A 17,253-nucleotide genomic window follows, 5' to 3' on the forward strand; every position below is an offset into this window, starting at 1 on the left:
CAACAAAACAAGCGTTTTGGGATTTTTTTTTTGTTTTAAAAACAACTGTATGAAAAGAGATGCATCAACACTGAAATGCCTTTACAAATGTGCTTTACACGGTCAGCTTTATGAAGACGATGTTTTGATGCAGAAGTCTAACGTTGAGAAAGGAGCCAAAATCCACTCATATTTTTGAAAAGTTAGCCTCAGTCAAGGAAATTAAGATGAAGCTTACTTTGAAATTAAACAACTCTATACCCTCCTCCTGCAGAACCCTCCTGCAGAATTAAAAATTGCTCCAGCTAAATCTTCCCAAAGTCTGATTCAGAGCTGAAATCCCTGTGCTTCGGTACTTAGTCTACGTGGGTTTAACCGTACACACAAATAAGGTAACTAAAAATACAACTGATTTAAGTATATAGGACATCTAAAAGGCTAATTTTTGTTTGGTTTTACTCACGTACGTTTTATCTTTGCAGGATATAGGTGATGTTCTACAACTTCTATAACTAAAACCAACTCCTTGAACTTAATGCATCATATTCCTTTAAACTCTTCTTCAATAGACCAAGCACGTGGTAGATAACAGACATGCTTTAGGAAAGCTCTAAGAGCTAAATATAAGCTCTCGTTAGGTCATTGTTATCCATGTGCCTCTAGAGAGGCTACTGAAGATTTGAAAGCCCACCCTACTACAACTCCACTGAAACAGGATAAAGCCATGACCTCCCATTCTACTTCGATTATCACCACATATGGCAACTGAGCCACAGTCCAAGCTAAGAAATCAAAGGGACTTTGGATTAGCCTACACTACCCACTTATATCACCCCTGCATCTTTCACAGTAAGCCAAAAACCAGTGAGCAGGCAGGTGACTGCTGCCCCATGAGTCAGTGTAGCTGTGGCACACTACATTCTCACTACCTCCCCACCCATGTCAACTGGGGTTGCATGATTCAAGCTAGCAATTAGAAGTACAAAACAATTATTCCTCCTGACATCATCCCAGCCTCAGATCGTGAGAGCTTCCTTTTGCCCTGCCTCTGCCTTGCTGTTTCCTTCGGCCACTTCCCAGGCTTCACCTTATGACAGTTTCAGGGTGGAGTAACGCAAGTCCAGAACCACCAGAACCACTACATGTTTTAAACTATTAATATTTGTTTCACCTACAACCAAGGAATACCCAATTCTAGCAGTGCAAAAGTCTGGATAAGCAATAAACCTAATCCAGCCCTGCTGCAATGGGAAAAAAAAGCTGGTAACCTTTGAAGGTTCCTTCTAACTTACACAACTGGCTGGTCCTGAAGGGGAGATACAGTTACGACTTCTAAAAGTATGTACAGAAACCTTAGGAGGATGAAGTTAAGAACCTACCCCACGTTTTACATCTTTCTCCTCTTCGTTTGTGGAGCCAACTTGTTACTTAGAGTCAAACCAAGACTTGTAGAAATCCAGCCTGTCAATCACAACCAGTAAAAAATGTTTTACCTTTGAATTTTACTGGAACCAGTATGCGAAGAGATAAAATGATTTTGTTTTTTGCTGAGACTTGGCAGCCATGTGGAATCCACCTGCAGCAATCCCATCTACTGCACAGTAAGCTGTATCCACTTTCTTTACTCTCTGTTTTGTCTACCTGAAATTTTGGGACAGAAACTGTATCTTATAATGGGTTTATATAATTACTTAAATCCAATTTCCAATCTTAATTGGTGATGCAATAATGAACTATTAATAATATTCAGAGCAGCATTAAACTATCCCTGCTATTTCATTTGAGTGGCAACAGGAACTAGACCATGAGGGAAATAAATTAAAGACAATTTGAGTTTTGAGAGAAATATCAGAACAAGAGCTTGGGATCTGCATTCCTGAAACAGGTTGTGTCTGTGGTAAATCCCATGGGTACCAAGAAAAACAGGAAAAGGTGGGATGGTGGGCTTAATCACAATCTGATAAAACAAAATAGATGCAAAGGACACGACAGGATTCAGACTCTGCTGCTAAGCATGTGCTTCAATAAAACTAACTAAACACAAACTAAAAAAGGCTAGTGTCAAACCTGAGCTTAGGCATCTTGCCTGCTAAAAAGAGAAATGGAATACCCCCCACCTCACTACCATCCTTAAAGAGCATTTTCCAGCTCCTGCAGTGGGAATCAGGCTGGACCAGGAATGAACTTCTTGCAGTAGGTGTCACACACCAGCAACACTTTTAACTTAGTTAAGAAACCTCTAATAAAAAGGCAAAATGCTAAATATGTAATTGCTACTGACTGAAAAAAACAAGTTGTAGTCAGACTCCTCAGAAACACAAGACTTAGTCTGCATGGCTTCAGTGTTTGCCAGCGCAAATTCAGTTATCTGCTGGAATAATTATCACACTGCTTCACAATGAGCACCTCAAAAAAAATTCAGTTCTCATTGAACTATAAAATTAGCCAGAGCAATACCTCAATCTCCAGAAGGGTATGTCTTTTGTAGAAGCTAACCAGACTGACTGTGCTTTAAATTAAAAATAAGCAAAGAACTGATTTTTCAATTCTGAACGGAACTGCTAAAACCCTTGCAGTGGAACTTGTACCTTTAAGAGTTTTCACTAAAATTACATGTTAATATCCTGAGGAAAACTAAAGCCTTGCTACTTTTTTCCCTCTCAACAATATCAATTTACAGCTCAACAACACAAGGGTGGAGGAGGAAATTCCTTTATTCTCACCTTCCCTCCCCCCAAAAAAATAGTTCCTTTTCGACAAGCTTTAGTACAATGAGTTTGTCATCAATTGTTTGCAGGAAACATCTCACATTTTTTCCTTCTATGCCATGAGTTTGATCCCAGCAGGTTGACTTCATTTTATAAAGACAAAAAAAAAAAAAAAAAGAAAGAAAAACCACATACATATGAAAGGCAAAGGAGAAGCAAAAGCCATGGTCATGTAAGAAATCACAAATCCCAGCAACCTCAGGAAAAGTACCCACGAACGCTCACAGAAGATCCAGGGAAGGCATAAACACAAGACCAAAGCAATTTGGATCTAAAAGTGAGGTAAAGCATATGTGACTTCATAGAATTACACTGTAGTAACGTAGTAATTACAAAACATCAAGTAGCAAGAGCTTACTCTGTTCTGACAGAGGGCCAAATTTACCACTGCAAGGAACCAGAAAGTAGCAGCACATGGGCAGCATTCCCACTATAAGCCTGGACTAACAAGGATTCTTAAGGACCTTTTTTAATTTTGTTTGTTAAAAAGGTGCTGTGAATAAATTGTTTGGCTTGCAGCAACAGCAGTGCAACATCAAAGGGCAAGAATTTCAGAACAAAGAATAAATCTTTACCCTTACTAGTTTCCTTGAAGAGGTTTTCTTTAGTGAAAAGCTCTTTCTGAAGCTGCTTCTCTTCGTAATGTCTACTGATGGTGAAAAGGCTAACTGCTGCTCTTGCTTGGAAAGCTCTGCTCTTTCTTTGAAATAATCAGTGGTAACGCAGTGACTTACAATTGTTTCAGAGAACTTAACATTCTAGAAAGAAACAGAAAGGCACAAATGAACTGTGCTTTTGGCTGTTTGCATTAACCCCTACAGAAGCTTCTGTCAAGTGAGACCCTGAGGCTTTCCTCCACAAAACCAGGGCGCTGCTCCTGGTCTACCCTTTGCAAGGGGAAACAGCACTGTGGGAAAAGACCAAGGCTAAGGCCAAGGCTTCTAAGTCTCCTCCTCCTTGGCTTCATGTTCTGGATGACTGTTACGAATGCCACGTATATGTATCTGATGTTGAAAACGCAGACACTGAAGCATCAGCAAAGTGAAAAGACTTGCCTGGTAACTGCATTCCAAGAAGGCTTTTGTAAGTGTAGGCAATATCTCAGGAGCAAAGATGTAATTCAGTCAAGCTGGTCTACAGTACAATGCAAGTAATTTCGTGGTGAATCAGACTGAAGGACTGTCATGGTGACAAGGGTCAAAATCCTCCTCTCTGCTGCAGCACCAGATCTTTATTAACTTTCCAGCAGCTGGGGCTGTTACTGACTCTCACTGGTGCAGAGCTGGCAGCAGAATTCTGTTCAGCTAATAACCTTTTTGTGGGTTCTTCTATTGCTCCTGTTTTGAAACACACAGCCTCTGTGAGCAAGAAACCTCCAGGAACAACTGAACACTCAGAGCACTTCCCTGAAGAAAATGCATCAACCTTCCCCTCCACCTCACATAAATCAAGTCTTGGAAGGTTGTATGATATGTACTCTTTACTCTTGTTTAGGCCCTTGACACCTAGCGATACCAAACATTTCAAATAGAAATCTGTAAAACACTGAAAGAAGGTAAGTTTTGAGGTAGCTGACAAGAGGCAGGTTAAAGGAGGAGAGAGGGGACAGTTTGCCCTGAAGAATGAGAGACTGGGGACACTGGTGTTCAGGATGAAAATGGGAGAGTGCAAAGGTGACCCAGACTGGAAAATATGCTGGTGCAAAAGGTGCTTGCTGCCACTGAGCTAGGGTGTGAACCAATGCCACTGCCGTGGCCAAGCTGACTCCTCTGGCCAGTCCTTTGAGCAGTCACGTGCTCCAGGGGAATGTTACACCCACCTCTGTGCCCATCACAGACATCACATTCTGATCACAGACTTCAGGAAGAGTGGGACCCTGTCCCCCAACTCCAAGAAAGGTGGCTTTTGTTGTTGTTATCTTTGCAACAGCCAAACCAAAGAAACTCTGGCAACACTGTCACAGACTGCAGGAAATACTGAGAAACACTAACATGTATTCCTCTGCTTATCTGTGTTTGTTAGCAGAGAGGAAAATCACCTCACAGAGGTCTTCTCTTGCCAAACCATACCCATTACCATTACTGAAAGCCTGGGCTTTGGATTTGAAGGAGTTTGGAGGAGTAGTTTCTATCAGGGCTTTTCAGAAAAGGGTATAAAACCTCAGTGTCTGAACCACAACAAAGGCTCTAGGAAGTCATTCTTTCAGACTCTTCTGATCTTTACAATACACTCTAGATCTAAATGTTTTTGTTAGTTTTTAACTCTTCAGCTCAGGAAATGTTCTGAAACTTTAAAGAGTAAACATTAAATTACTGTTAGCAAGCCAAAATTTGTTATCAGTGAAGCTACTCTTCAGTTGAATAGGAGAGGACTTTATTCACTCCTTAGGGCTTCATGTAAGCTGGAGAACAATTCGTTTTTAGTCTCCTTATGACATTTTTTTTTTCTGTGGAGAAATTTACATAATCTATAGCAAGTTTCATATCAAGCCCACATAACCCAAGTAAATCTGAATTTACTACAAAAAGTCGTTTGAATGCTGTTCGACAGCATGATTTGTTACTGTTTGCTGTTTTGCAGCTCACCAAAATTCACCAACAAAATATGTACACAAAATCTGTTTCACCAAGCCAAAGCTAACCGAATCTCCCAGCATCTAGACCCAAACATGAAACGCAACAGAGCAGTAGAGGCCTGTTTGCATACTGACCAGCTACTCAGAATGCTCATAGCCCTGACTCGAGTAGGGTGATAAGTTTTGTCAGCATGACCCTTCACAAAGGATTGCTTCTGATGCTGGAGCCTACCACCATGTTCTTGAAGAATAAAACCATCCAGTTACTACAAAACCCTGACATCATGTCTAGCAAAGTGAAGTCCTCCTGCCGTGAAAGTGGGTCACCTTTTCTTCTTTAAAAATTGCATATATCCTATTTCAAACTCACATTCACCACAATGAGAACTTCAAGCCCTGCATTCTCTTCCTTTTTATTCCTCCCCCCCGTCCCCTGTCTCCCAAGGAAATTAAAAGTATTCATCAGATCCACGATCTAGAAAGAAGATTTATATGGCATGTTGTATTTCCCAATGCAGCAGCACTCTGTCAAGCGGCTAATGCCAGTGGGATGTTCGCAAAGCACACATGTACGTGCAGGCCTTTTAACTGTTCAGGTGTTCACTGCTCACTCCCCCAGTTTGAACTAGCAGCTACAACTGTGCCTGGAAGGCACAAATCCCCTAAGGGAAGGTGTGAACAGAGAGAGACCTCTGGTCTGACGTCTCATGGTTTTTCTGCAGAAGTGTACCTGCAAGGAGTAAAGCACTGAAGGGTAAATCCCTCCCATGAAACTGAGAGAAGTGCACAACCTGCGGGGTCCTCCACAGACTACACACTGTTGTGTGCGTGCTCTCTGTGTGTCATGAGGCTAACATAAAGGCAAAGGCAGCCCATGCTACATTGGCAGAAGTGGTTTAGTCTTTAATTATCTTGGATTGATTGTATCTGCAGATGAATACTTCTGGCCAACACAACTTGGCCACAGCTCTAAATGCCATCTAGCTCTAGACTTAATGAATATTGGAATAAGTATCCTCCTCTCACTTTCCTTCTTCCACACTCACCACTATTTTTAGTAGAGAGTTCTTGATGTGACAAGACTTTATTACATACTTTTTCAGGTTTTTTCACCTCTGGGTTGCTTACCAGTGCCTAGTGTGATGACAGAGACACTCACTGCAACATCTGCACCTGTAGGATCCCAGGTTTATTTTCTGTTCTGCAAAAAAATCTCCCACAGGCATGGGAAGAGGAACACATAAAAAATACTATGCACATGCTCCCCTCTCCCCACAGATCTACCCAGCAGGCAGTTGCTGATCACCTGGCAATATCCTCTTGGACTGTGGTAAAGTCCCTTTCTTGACAGTTCACACTGCTGAGAACATAGGGTGTTGGCTTGATTTCCCTTCAGAAAGCTTGCAATAATCAAGAGTCTTGGAGCATGCAAGAGAACAGTCCTATCATCTTTTTCTTCCAGAAAGAAAACAGGTTTCCAGAGGGAGATGACTTAATACAAACCCTATCTAACTCATCACAGAGAAGTCGTGTCCTCTACACAGGCCAGGAGGATACACTGACTTGCCAGAGTCAACAAGAACAGTAGGCAAGACATTCTCAAGAGCTGTACTCTTCCCACAAGAAGCAAAGAATAAAGAAATTTTGCTTTTGAATCATTGCTGCTATGCAGATGAAAGCCCTGAATTATGGAGAGGCCTGGAGAATGAATGAGAGGCAGAATAGCCATAACACATTTTATTCAGAGCAGAACACGTCTGATGGCATTTAACAAAAAGAGCTGAAAAAGAAGCCCCCCTATAAGAAACATTAATTCTGTCACAGGTTCTTTCTTTCAGCACAGCTGATTCTGAAAGACTGGTTTATGTACCAGTCAATCCCACTCTGGCTCAATTGCAAAACACTACTTGGGATAAAAACATGACACTGGCCACTGTCATACCTTCACTCACCTCCAAGAAATCAGCAAAACCACTGTGGGATAAGCTGCCACTCACAGCTAAATTCTGGAAAGTCCTGCTTATGTACTAACAGTTTCAACTGGCTCCAGGACTCTCTAAATATGCCAGTAGCTCTTGTCAGTTTTCCAGCAACAACTTCAAGTGTGCATTTTTCACCCCCAAGGCTGATCCTCCTAGAAATTTCAAAATTACCTCAGCTCCCCATGCTACCTCTAAGCTAATTAGGTGGAAAAAAAGATCTTCAAGAACTTTAAGGGCTTAAAATATATCCTGGTCAAAAAGATCAAGTAATTAAAAGTTATTTTTCATTTAAAGTGAGGGCTATTCCCTAGAAATCTTTGTCAATATACATTCTGATCCACTGCACCATGTCACTTCCATTCTGATTAACCAAATTGATAAACATAGTTTATACGTCGTGATGAACATAAATTTGGGCCTTTCAGTTATATCACCCCAGAAAGCCAAACAGACAACAGCACAGCTGAAGAGTGCCCATCAAAAATGCTGTTAAAAGGCCTCGTTTTCTGAAAGTGCATGAGCTCTTCTTCAGTCTACGCTGGCTCTTCTTTCAAAGCTTTTCAAAGCATTTCAGGTGGAACAACCCAAATTCTAAAAACCTCACAAAATGTCTGGCTGCTGCTGCACTTCCTCAGGGCTGCTGATCACTACGTATTTGTAGGGGTTTCACATGGACTTGAAAATCAGAGAGGAAGCACAAGCTTGCACTGTCAAGGAGATACACAAAGGAAGCCAGTATGCCTGTTTGACATTTCTAAATTAAACAAAGCCAGGAACTGAACAAGAAGAACAGAAGTGAAAGTACAAACTACAGGCAGGACAAAGATAGTGATGGGAGGCATCATGGACACTGCGAGCATCAAATGGACGCAGGACAGACTCCTATGAGATCACAGAGTAGAACCATAGAACCACAGAATACTTTGGATTGAAAGGAACCTTCAAAGGTCATCTAGTCCAACCTCCTGTAAGGAGCAGTGGCATCTTCAACTAGATCTGGTTGCCCAGAACCACATCCAGCCTGGTCTTGAACGTGTTCAGGAATGGTGCATCCACCACCTCTCTGGGCAACCAGTGCCAGTATTTTACAGTATTTTTCATTTTTCCAAATAAACAGCAGTATCTAAAGCCAGCACGGGTTCTTCTGTACTGCTCTTTAGATCTAACTGACCAAAACAACCAGTTTGATTAAGCCAATTTCAGTATATTCACTATATCCACTGCTTTCACAACAGAATTGCTACAGTTGGACTTGATCATAAAGGTCTTCCCCAACCTAAGTGATTCTATGATTCTATGAAAATACTGAAAACATGCAGAGAAAGACAAAACACTTAAAAGAATCAGAGCACAACTTTGGCTCAGTTTTATTTTTGATGATCGCAACCAGCATTCGGAGCAAGGAACAACAAAGAACTGGATGGGTCTTGCTGCTCTGCCAAGCTCAGCCAATCTGTGTCAAAGCACAGTGCAGCTGAGATCTTGCCCTGGTGTGTCCCTGCTCCAGCCACAGGCTCTCAACAGTTGAAACAATATTTTGTGGAGACCAGAATGTGTTGGAACTCTTGTGGCTGCATTTCCTCTTCATATACCTGGTCCTTCAGCCCTTCCTTGAGGCTGGCTGGCCACAGTCCTCCTCTCTTCGGTGGGAACAAGATGTGCTAATAGAACATGTCTTGAAAAGATAAGGACAGTGGGAACACCATGCCAAAACCCACAGTGGTGTGTTCACCTTGCGTGTACCTTAACTGTTTTAAAATCAGGTTAACTGACTGTGGGTTTATTGATAGTAGTTCCCATACCAATATGTGGGCTCTCAAGAGCATCACCAGCAAAAACCTTTTCTTGTGCTCACTCTTGGGGCAAGGTAGCAGCTAATGGATAACTCTAAAATTGGAAATAAAATGACCTATTTATGAGGAAAGTTGATAGAATTGTATCTAAAGATTCGAGATTGGCTTCACATTGTCTTTTGTACAAAGCTAGAGGCGTGCTGTGATAAATTCCTAGTAGAACAAAACTAGAGAGACAAAAGGTGTGTACAAAAACTGCTGGGTAAACCTCACCTGCCTTAATAAGATCTTTTCTTCTTGTGGCAAATCTGCAACCTTTATTAATAGATTTATACTGATTTAATTAGTTTGACAGTGGTTTTTGGTGCAGGATGCTGATGCAGGTGTACATGTCAGCTGGTTCCTATTTCTGGTCTATTGTCTTCTGAAGCTTGCCCAAGGAGAGTTATTAAAACAATAAGGGAACTTCTTAAAAGTTAAGTTTTTTCAAAGACAGGAGGATCTGGGTTGTGTAGTAGCACTCCTATAAGGGAATTATTCTCAACTACTAAAGTTGCCCCACATTTAACAAGACACAGAAAAAAGACACTCTAAGCATATATACAGATAGAGATGTATTTTCCCCTGGAGTAATGGGGGGCGAAATGGCTGTTACAAAGCTCAATAATGCTTGTGTCACTGCCCAAACAATGGGGCACAAGATGTCTGCTTGAATTCTTGGATTTACTGGATTAAAAAATAACAACTGTGATGTCAAATCACAGAGAACTGTTAGGAAAGAAGCTACATATGTCCTCATCTGTATTTGCATTTTCACCCAGGCCCAGTCAACAGAATATTTACTTACTGAGTTACTCAGTGATTGTGGTTTTGGTATGATGCTTGGTTTTTATATTTAAATCAGTACAGTCCTAATGTGTCTCCATTTAAGGTATTTTGCAACTATCAGTGCAGGATAGTTCTTCTCACTGCTTCAGCTGCTAGAAAGGGAAATGACACAGATACAAGACACCTTTTACTGGTAGTACGACTCCCACTGCACCTTTAAAAAAGTTTTCTTCAGTCATGCATACTTTATACAAACAGATGTTATATAAAGTAATACAAACGCATGTACAAAAAAGCTCGTAAAGCATGGAGAACCATTCCCTTCCAATGTACATACAATAATGTGAATTTAGCAATTTACACACATCTAGTTTCCTGCTCTTTTTCCTTTCTAACACTCAGAATATAGGAAAAGAGGAAATTAAGCCACAAAAGCCATCAGTGAAATAAACAGATTCTGGAAAAATAATAATAATAATAAAAAAGATAAAATCAAAATCTTTGAAAGCATCCTTTACTCATGGACCATGAATCATCTCTTTAGTCTATTAGGCAAAGCTGGAAAATTCTACAATGAACAGGACACGTTCTCGTCATTCAGTAGCAAATACCAAAGTTTTGCCAAGCACTTACACACATTTTTAAGGTAATATTCCTAACATTTCTGAAGATGTACGCATGTTTTGAAGGGAATGTGCTGTATTTTCACTGATTATTGTTTTTCGCTGTTATTAATATGGGATGAAAGCAATAATTCTCTCTGCTATGAAATACGGAAAATTCTCAGTTTTGCAGTATACTGCACATAAATACCATATCAAGTGATGAAAACACTTACTTAACCCTTGTTACACCTAAGTATTTTTAGCACAGTTCTGAAGAATTACTCTAAAGGAACAGTTCTGCTTTCTTCTATAAACCCAGTGCCATACTGTCATCAAATGAACAAAAAGTGAAACTCCTGAGCTCTCACTAATTATAAACTTAAGTCAAAGGATGTCTTTCTAAAAATTAAGGATGGCACGATTTACACTTGTAATGGACTGCTGAATATTGTTCATCATCAAAAAGAAGCCCATAATTTGTATTGCTAACCTATAATTTTAATACAATTTTTTTTTCTGTTCATTTTGTCATAATGACAGGAAAAGCAACTATTGTGAATATGATCATTCGGGAGACACAAAAACAAATGACAAAATCCTGATTTCTGTAACATATTTTTGAGCACTAGTTACAGTATGGTTTTTTACAAACTAGGATGAGTCTTCCAGTTTCGGTACACTGTGCTTGAGCAAAGACTGTAAAACAGCCCTGAAGATCTGCTAATGTAGAGAAGAAAAAGGAAGAAAGAAGAGTTCTGTTTTATAGCTGGGAAACTTCCACACTGAGGATTGAGATTTGTTTTTCAGGAAGGAGGGAGAGATGTCTGTGATCTCCAAAAGTTAGTGTGTGCAATGCGTCTTTTTTTAAAGCTTTGTGCATGTTTCATCAGTACTGATTTACCATGATTGTCACTTGATTACAGAAAATTACAGTACTGGAAGGGTCCCTGAGATGCCATCTTAGTCAACGTTTAGATTCCTGCAGCCAGCCACAACGGCTACGTGGGCCATCAGGCTGTTTTAGAAAATCTTCCCAATCTGAGAAATAACTTCATCTCCTGCTGTGTGCAGGGACATAAAAGCTGTGATCTAAACACACACAGAATAACTTGCACTTCATAGAAAAATCTCATGTACTGCTACAGATACTGATGTACATGCGCTTTCCTTGGGTTTCCTTGAGGCTGGTGAGACCAGAAAATGTAATTGTGAAAATGAAATAAATCCCTGTCAGATACACAAAACCTCTGCAAAACACTTACACAGCATGAATACAAATTGACATACCAGAGCTATGAGACAATGCTAGAGTCAGAGGATATCATTACAACATTGAACTGTTAAACACAGCTCAAAATAAAACATGTTTATTTCATTGATAAAATCACAACAGGGGGACTTGCTCTACCTCTTCCAACATTAAGCTGATACTTTCTGCCCTAACATACATCTTCTGGGAGCTGATAGGCGATCCATCTAAAGATAAAAAACAAACTTCAGCGTAGTGACAGCTCCTTATGGCTAATGATTAATGTTATCAGGAGCTCAAACACTGATACCCACAGCAGCTGCCTGCCTGCCTGCCCACCTCAGCAATAATCTGAATAACTTTTTCTAGGAAGAGACACCAGCGTCTGAGAAGTTTACACTGCAGTGGTCCTAAGCAGGAGCCAAATGGGAAGAAATCAAATATTTAAAACTCATGCTCCGCCGGGTCTAAAAATAGACAGACTTGGAACAAAGATGCGGGAGATTTCCTGTTCAAAACGGGGAGTCCAGGAAAAACTGAGATGCCCATGAAAAAAACATGCTGATTAAAAAATAATTACGTCACGGGTTCCTCAGGATCTCACCAAAGCCCCCGCGGGCCGCGGCGGGGGGCGCGCACGAACCCGCCGCTCCGCACTCTGCCCCCCCGGGTCCAGCGTCCCCCCCCCCCCCCCCCGCCACACGGGATGTGCAGGCGCGGGGCTGGCAGGCGCACCTCGCCGGTAGGTGAGGGCAAAAGCAGGTCCGTGTCCCCCCTCCAACATCCCCCCTTTCCTCCTGGCCTCTTTCCTTCCCACATTTTCATTCTCCCATCCCCTCCTCGTCTTTCCTCCCTGCCTATTCATCTTCCCTCCTAGCCTTTCCCCGACCTTCTTCGCATCTCTACGACCCCCCCCCCACACACACACCTCCCGCGTCCCGCTTCAGCCCCCGCCTCAGTCCGTCCCTGTCCCCTCATTTCCACCTCCATCGGCTGCAGCCCGCCGAGGGCCAACTTGCGGGAGCCGCAGCCGCCACCGCCGCCTCCGTTCCCTCCGCAGCCGGAGCCGCTCTCACACACACACACAGACCAGACAGACAGGCAGGCAGACAGATAAGACAGGCTGGCAGGAGAACGCGCAAACACGCGCGCAGCCCCGCGAGCGGAGGTACCTCTCCAAGGCGCTCCCGCTCCTCCAGCGTGCACAGCCAGCTCCAAGCGCAGCTCCGGCACGTCGGGTCCCCCTTCCTCCTACTCCTCCTCCTTCTCCTCCTCCCCTTCCCTCTTCGCCCGCCCCCTTCACCGACGCCAGGAAGAGGGGGCAAGCCCACCGGCCGCCCCGTAGCCGCCTCGCCCCGCCCCGCCTCGCCTCGCCTCGCATTGTCCCGCCTCGTCCCGGTATGGCTGGGTCCCGTCCCGCGGGGCGATGCGCCCCCATGGAGCCTCCACGCATCTTCCCCCCTCGCCGCGCCGCGCCGCGCCGCGGTCGGGTTACCCGGCCGGCTGCGAGCCCTCTCCTGTTACGGCAGCCCGCGCTGCGCAGGACCGGAGGGAGGGAGCGGAGCCCCGGCGGGAAGCAGCGCGGCCCCGCGGCCCGCCTCCGGGGATGTGCGGCGTGAGCTCTCTGGCCGCCGAGCCGGCGGTTTCCGAGGGCTTCGGCGGGGTTTCGCTGCTAATCGGTGGTATTTGGGTTTGGGAGTTTTGGGGTTTTTTCGTGGTTTTGTTTTTTACCTTTCCGTTTTTTTGTTTGTTGGAGTTTTGTTTGTTTATATAAATACATAAAGAATATTCATATCTAATATATATTATATATATATGTATATAAAAGTGAATGTGACTTCCTTGGGTCCAAATGCACATGCAGCTTTCACAGTAGGCTGTGGCAAAAATTTCCATTGGTTTCCCGCTCCCCCCGTGAAGAACCTCGGCCTTTTATTTTTTGTTTCAGTAAGAACTTTACTGAGCCCTCAGCTCCTGTGCTGGAGATGAGGAACAGCTCCTAACCATCTATGAGCTGCTCATGAGTTTGTAGACCTCCGCTGTAATCCCTTTGCATCACTCCTCCTGGCTCAAGAGTTTTAGGCTGCTTAAGGAGGGGCTTTGTCCATAGACCATCCTCTGCCTTTTATCATCAAAGATGCTGTCTTGAATGTCAGCCTGATCTAATAGATCCTATTTGAGATTAAGAAATACACAAGATTTAAGATGAGGACAAAACGTGGATTCATATGGCGGCACAGTGTTGTTTTTCTCTTAAAAGCTAGTATTTTATGAAGAGTTTTTGAGCACAGAGCTGATGTTTCTACAGACCTGTCTGCGGTAAACCTGAGATTTTGTTCATGCAATGGTCAGCTCAGACCCTACTGTCTTACACAATTGTTTCGTTATAAGTGTCAGTTCATATTTATCTACACTGAATTTCATATATTGTCCAGTCAGCCTCATAATGTCCTTGTGTAGTTCTTCAGTCTTTCTTCTTACTGCTTACTTAATACCACTAATGAAAGCTATTTCACTTCATTCTGTGGTTGAGATATGAGTACACTGAACAGCACATGTCCCAGCACTGATCTGTGCAGAAGCCTACACCATTCAGCACCTCCCTCCATTGTGAGAGCTGGTTATTTATTCCTGTACTTTGCATTTTATCTTCTAAGCAATTACTGAGCTATGGCAGGGCTTTCCTCTTGTTCCTATCAGTTCTTCAGTCTCCTTAAAAACCTTTGTCAAGAGCCTTTTACAAACCCAGTCTAATGGAAATTATATCACCCTGACCACATTTTTGTTGATCCTTTCAGAGACCTTCAAGACATTTGTTTAAGGCAGGACTTTACAGCCGCAGTGTTGACTCTTCTCAGATAGATAGCATTAATCCAGGTGTCCTTTAGTTCTAACCCAATTAGCATCTCTCTATTTGCACAGAACAGGCATGGGGTTTGCAAACCTCTAGTTCTCTAGAGTCTGTATTGAAGTTTAGTGGCACATTTGCCACCTTCACCTCTTTAGGTGCCAGTATCTTAAATGGAAAGTTAAATGCTGCTGTTGATAATTCAGCTGCTGCATTCTCTGGTGAGAACTCAAGGACATAGGTGCTCACACAGAGGCACATTGCTACCTGAATGCTGTGACAGGGAAAAGGCTTATAATAAAAGCTAATAGTATAAAATAGATGCATACATACCTAAGAGCAGACCTGTAAGTCAGTGCTATTAATGGAAGTAAGAAGCTATCTTAGTAATTAACTGTATGTATTCATGACCCTCTTCGCAAGCGTGAATCCAAAAGCACAGAGTATGGTACAGACAAGACTCCTCCAAGGTCGTTGACCCAGGAAGCTGTTGCCATACTCCATATCTGCTGCCGTCTATTTTGTCTGTTACATACTTTGCTCTGAATTCTCCAGATGAAGTATGGCCCTTTATAATGCACATGTTCTACTTGACACTAGCATACGTCATGGGAAGGAAGAAGGAAGACCAGCTCTGAGCAGGGGGTGTTTGAGCTGCACCATCTAGGACTGTTCCCAGGAATGTCTGCAATTCAGTCACCTGCCCAAAGACAGGACTCCCACCCTTTGTCCTTCTAGGATCCATGCAGGTGTGTCCGGCATGTGCTAGAACTGTAGTATGGTTCCATTCCCCCCATTTGCAGGGAGCAGGCAGGGAGCAATGAGAAGCTGCACCTCTGGCATCTGACTGAAGCAGCTGTGCATGGGCATGCATCACTGCTCACACCCACCAGCCTGCTCTGCTGTCTCTGCTGCCACAGGTAGGTATGCTATCCAAATGGCAATGTGGGGCTGCAGGCGAAAGAGGAGCATGGGGTTTGCATCCCTTTTGGGTGTTTCACAGGTCTGACCATGTTTGTTGGGTTTTTAGAAACTTCAGCTGATAGAACAAGCCAGTTATAAAAAGGAAGGGAGGGAAAAAAATATATCAGGCTTATTTAGTTGTTGAAACCTTCAGAACTATGCAGAGAGGTCTCCTCCAGGCCTTAGAAACATAATTAAAATAATCATAGTCGATCTCATGCTTTTTTGAAGGTCTCAAGTTTTGGAGACTCGCAGTACTGCACTGTAGAAAAAAATCTGTGATACTTAACTGCAACCAAAGATGTTACACTGCCATAGGGGGAACTTCAGAGCTCCTCTTAGTGGGTTCCCACCCCTCTGCCCTTTTGTTCCAACAGTTACCTTCTGCTCCTATCCTGCTTACTGTCCTCATACAGGGTTGGACTGAACTGCGTGACTGCAGCACAGATTTTGTTCCATTAGATAAAGTAATATCTAATGACACTGATACTGTTTGAATTTTTATTTGCCTTTTTTTTTTCTTATGACAGATGCATTTACTTAGTATTAATTAAGGTAGCACGTGACTAATACATCACAGAGGAAATCAAATGTGATTTCACTGTGTGTATTTTAGTGAATTTTGCCTATTGGCTTCTAATTCTCATTTTCAACAGTTACAACAGCGGAACAAAATTATCTTAAACTTTGTTTTAAACATGTATTTTGTTAATGTTCTGTGATTTTTGAACAGTATTACAGAGGGCTTCGGGTAGGGAGAAGAAGAAGTTAATCTTTGCCAAGGTGCAGCCTTCCCTAATTTTTGCTGTGAAGTTAAAATATCTTTATCTAAATAATGAATTGTAAGATTAGTAGGTGTGGTCCCAAAACCTCTGAAAGTAGGAAAAGTATAATGATCAGCTTCATTAAGACAACTTTTGTCAATAAAGGTCATTATTTTAAACATTCAAGTGACAGTTCTTTGCCTGTCATTCCCTTTCAGGCCTGCTTTATGTGCCCTGTGAACTGAAAAGGGATACATTACTCCTGGTATTAGCTCATTCCTCTTCCAGTGACTGACAAACATACATCCCAAGGCTGTGCAGAACATGTAGGAAAAAGTGACAAAAACAAATCCTGAGATTGTGTGACATTCTTGGGAAAGCTCAAGGAAGTCTGACTGCATATCTGTACTAATACTTGTAGGGACCTGCAAAGCTGAAGATATTTTCCTATATACGTAGGCTGTGAACAAGAGGACTAGTGCCACTGAAGTTAGTGGGAGCTGCAAACACCAAACACCTCTAATAACTGGGCCACGTGTTTATGTGAGGCATTGTTACTATACAAAAAGGCTTTTATTTCTGCTCTTTTTTCTCTGCCACATAAGCTGACCTAGTTTACAATCAGCCTCTATACAGATGCATGCTCTTCCATGGGCAGCAAGACAGCAGGCAGAGCCATTGCCAACGAAGAGTGCCTGGAGTTGGGAAGGGGAAGAGACACAGGGCAGCTCAGGATGGCGAGATAAAGAGAAGGAAATGAAAGACAAAGACATTTAAAGGAGAAAAAAGAGAAACAGGAGGAGAAGACAGTGAAGTCATATCCATATCTGCTGCCCCTGCAATATCTAGGAGACAGAGGAGTTACACAGAGTCTTTGCTTTGAGAATTTGTTGGTATAT

The 17,253-nt window shown here is 42.6% G+C and overlaps 1 protein-coding gene and 1 long non-coding RNA gene across 3 annotated transcripts in view; one reads left to right on the forward strand and one right to left on the reverse strand.

The window, feature by feature from the left end:
- LOC133213100 (PALM2-AKAP2 fusion protein-like) overlaps window positions 1-13,359 on the reverse strand; it is a 93,944-nt gene extending 80,585 nt beyond the window's left edge. Inside the window, exon 1 of one of the 2 annotated variants that reach the window (XM_061355092.1) lies at window positions 13,275-13,359. The gene's annotated coding sequence lies outside the window, so the exon portion shown is untranslated. Of the gene's footprint in view, window positions 1-12,951; window positions 13,057-13,274 lie in introns of those variants that run through there. The other variant, XM_061355091.1, reaches the window with a different exon arrangement.
- A 342-nt stretch (window positions 13,360-13,701) lies between these two features.
- On the forward strand, window positions 13,702-17,107 carry LOC133213102 (uncharacterized). The gene is made up of 3 exons (XR_009725691.1): window positions 13,702-14,399; window positions 16,573-16,897; window positions 16,991-17,107. It is a non-coding gene; the product is annotated as an uncharacterized LOC133213102 (long non-coding RNA).
- Window positions 17,108-17,253: the final 146 nt, after the last annotated feature.

This window comes from Neopsephotus bourkii, unplaced genomic scaffold, assembly GCF_033783945.1.
Source record: "Neopsephotus bourkii isolate Nb327-2 ecotype Australia unplaced genomic scaffold, CSIRO-AGI_Nbou_v1 NB_776, whole genome shotgun sequence".
Taxonomy (NCBI): Eukaryota; Metazoa; Chordata; class Aves; order Psittaciformes; family Psittacidae; genus Neopsephotus; species Neopsephotus bourkii.